The 3658-nt window shown below is 47.8% G+C and overlaps 1 non-coding gene across 1 annotated transcript; it reads left to right on the top strand.

Moving 5' to 3' along the window:
* Positions 1 to 1192: 1192 nt before the first annotated feature.
* On the top strand, positions 1193 to 1267 carry Trnas-cga (transfer RNA serine (anticodon CGA)). The gene has a single exon. It is a non-coding gene; the product is annotated as a tRNA-Ser (tRNA).
* The last annotated feature ends 2391 nt before the right edge of the window (positions 1268 to 3658 follow it).

Below are 3658 nucleotides of genomic sequence, written 5' to 3'. Positions count from 1 at the left end.
GCGTGCGCGCGAGCGCGGAACCGGTTCTCTAACGCCAAGGCGTCCCGTGTACGTTCGACTTCAAACGCTCACGGAATTGTTACTTTTTGTAATTCGTGCATAATATTTTGGAGAATAATTCTTCAGTGTATAGAATTTCGTATTCCGTAATTAAAAAAATTCGAGGTTTCTCGACAGTCATCCTGTAGTGCCCCATTAAAACCTATGCAGCAGAATGGGTGCTCTGGTCCTCCAGGAAATGAAGAGTAATAAGTTTTCTCTCTGCACACTCGTAGACAATAAGTGGACGCAGAGGGTAGCTCTTTTAAGCCCCGCGGTGCCAGTCTAGACTCACTACAACGCTTCCCGGAACTGTCTTCTGGGGCCATCTGGACAGGGATACGCCTGCATTTTGCACTCCAGTGGCGTGCCACAGCCTACGAGCACGGCCGGTGCCCCAGTCTGCCCCGCATTCCGCCAGTGGAACACAGCAATTGTCCGTTTCCAACAGCACTACCGCTCCCGCTCGTAAAACGGAGGTCGGCAGGCAGCGCTTGCTGTATAATGAGTGTCGAGGTCGGTATGTTCTGCTGGCGGATTCCAGGCCACCGCAGGCCGCTCACGTGACCGCATCTCACATTGGACGTCGCGGAAGATCGTCACGGAATTACGAGGGCAGAGGCCGTAACCGGGACTCCAATTCGCCATCACGAGTTCTATTCATACCAGGCGCAGCTGTCCGTCCGTTGTTGCAGCGCCACTGGTCCATGATTCCATTTTGCTTTGCAGACAACACCTTGCTGTGTATTTCTGGTAAGGGGGAGGTATTTCCCGAACAGCTGGGTAACGGATCGGGGGCAGTGGTGAAAAAAAGGTGAGGGGGCGGGGAAGAAGGTAGAAGGTAGATGGGATAAAGACTTGGCTCACGTAGAAACCCCAGTGGAATACATGTTATGTGTGCAGTGAGAAACGCTTACGGAAACGGGCCTTCAAATTACAGTAACAGGTTTTTATTTGTTTCCCAAGTGTTCTTCACTTGAAGAAAATCTCATTCTGGAAACATCCCCCAGGCTGTGGCTATGCCATGTCTCCGCAATATCCTTTCTTTCAGGAGTGCTAGTTCTGCAGGTTCGCAGGAGAGCTCCTGTAAATTTGGGAAGGTAGGAGACGAGGTACTGGGAGAAGTAAAGCTGTGAGGACGGGGCGTGAGTCGTGCATGGGTAGCTCAGTTGGTAGAGCACTTGCCCGCGAAAGGCAGAGGTCCCGAGTTCGAGTCTCGGCCCGGCACACAGTTTCAATCTGCCAGGAGGTTTCATGTTCTTCAGTTCTTGGTAATATCAAGTTACGGATTTTGAGGCTACGTTAGTTTAGAACTTAGTAAACCCAAATTAAACTTTCCTATTCGATTTTGCCTCAAGCTTATAAACTCTGTCCAGTCATAATAAAGCGTCGACCTGCCAAAAGCCTTAATAACCACCTTTCACAGCACAGTCTGCTGCGAGACGTGCAGGAAGAGAATCAGTAGTTTTCTCGACGGTACCGACAGTGATCTGGAGCCAGTCCGACTCAAGTGCCGTGGCCAGCTGCGTAAGGTTTCCTGTTGAGGTTCCATGTTCTGAACAGTCCCATCGAGGCTGTCTCGCACATTCTAAATTGGTTTTACAAGAATAGCCCTGAAAACAATTCACCGCATTTTTTTCTCAGCCGAAAAAAATGCTACGAATGCGAAAAGCTATGTATGCATTATTTTAAGGGGAGGTTTACTATCTTTCGCCCCAAAAAAGCATGTTCTTTGAGAATTTTTTTCTGGATCTGTTATAGATATCAAAGTCAAATTTTGTCAAAATGTTTATTGATATTTCCTCTACAAACTGGAATTTTTTCGACCGGAAATGTCGAAGAGTAAAGGCGGAAGTGCCGTCGGAACAAAAAAAATTCCATGTAGACCTCCACGCGCGGTATGTCATAGGCCAGCCGGCTCGCCTGAAATCAAAACTGAGTTGACGTTAGCGAAGTATATAAGATTCTTTAGGAGTTGTACCTCGCTTAAGTTATGTGGACGATAGGAAACAAAATGGCGGCCATTTGAAGAAAAAGGGTGTTTCTCATCGAGTTTTCGACTTCGTCGGCAAAGTAAAAATATTTATACTTGATGGATCGAAATAAAAGTGGTACAACTCCGCTCGTACGGCCGGTGACAAGCGGTTTTCGGCCGCTTGAATCCGGTGGTCGTCCGAATGCTTGGCGAACTGCGTCGAATAGAGTCCCAGGGTGACGTCCATCGCTGTCATGGTCTTCAGAATTGCTGAACACCCTTCATTTAAGCTACTCGATGCCAGGAAAGAAGCAATCTCCACAGTTCAAAATGGTACAAATGGCTCTGAGCACTATGGGACTCAACATCCGTGGTCATCAGTCCCCTAGAACTTAGAACTACTTAAACCTAACTAACCTAAGGACATCACATACATCCATGCCCGAGGCGGGATTCGAACCTGAGACCGTAGCAGTCAATCTCCACAGTCTTCGCACGAGAATGCAAAAGCTTGTGGGCTAACTTCCAAACACATGCGTTCAAACTTTCATTTGAATTTTGTGTGTTTCCTCCCAAGCACCGGTACAATAACTCGTCCGAAAGAAGAAAACTGGTGCGTGAAAAAGGCCGGTTGCAGGCAGTTGCATTTTTTTTCTTCAACCGCGAATAAGAAATATTTACGTTCCGTATTCTGAAAAACCGTTTCAGGGGTGGATTCTAAACACTTTTATAGATGCAAAAATGAAATTTAAAAAAATATATTTTTTGAACCAAGAGATAGTAAACCACCCCTTAAGTCTGCTGAGTGAGCCCGCCAAGTTTCCGTCACTTCTGACAGCGTAGCTGTAGGGCAGTTTCAAAATGGCGTCTGTGGGTGATGTACGTTACAAGCAACATGCCGTCATTGAATTTGTGACTGCAGAGAAAGAAACTGTGCGGAATATTAACAAACGCTCGTGCAAAATCTATGGAGCATCTGCTGTCGACAGAAGTACAGTTAGTCGCTGGGCATGGAGGATGAGGTCATCATAAGGCGGTAAGGCCGAGCTCCACGAATTGCAGCGGTCGGGGAGATCATCCACGGCTGTCTCTCTAGACACACGTGACCTAGCCCCCTCGGACTTCCACTTGTTTGGGCCATTAAAGGATGCCATTCTGGAAGACATTTTGAGGACGACGAGGAGTTGGTTCACACAGTGAAGCATTGGCTCCGCAACCAGGACAAGGTCTGATACCGGGACGGCATAAACGCCCTCGTTTCACGCTGGCGTAAGGCCATAGAAAGGGATGGAGATTACGTGGAAAAACTGGGTGTGTAGATAACACAGCATTCTTTCGTGTGTGTAATTCTCATCATGTTCAATAAAGAACTGTTGAAGAAAAGAAAAGTGGTGCATTACTTTCTGGGCAATCCTCGTAGATCCGGGCGACTTCGTTGGCCAGGGGAGAGTATGGTAAACTCATTCTGCTATGACATCCCGTGGGCTGTGTGACATGTTGCATTGTCCTGCTGGCAGATGCCATCGTACTAATCGGTGAGGGGGCGTGGGGAGGAAAGGGGGGGGGGGGTGGCGGGAGGGACATGGCCCCAACAATATATGCATACTTTTGTTGATCCATTGTGCTTTCCAGAATCACGAGATC

The sequence above is a fragment of the Schistocerca serialis genome, chromosome 4 (genome assembly GCF_023864345.2).
Source record: "Schistocerca serialis cubense isolate TAMUIC-IGC-003099 chromosome 4, iqSchSeri2.2, whole genome shotgun sequence".
Lineage (NCBI taxonomy): Eukaryota > Metazoa > Arthropoda > Insecta > Orthoptera > Acrididae > Schistocerca > Schistocerca serialis.
Note: the sequence above shows the minus strand (reverse complement) of the source record. Positions and strands in the feature narration are given on the sequence as shown.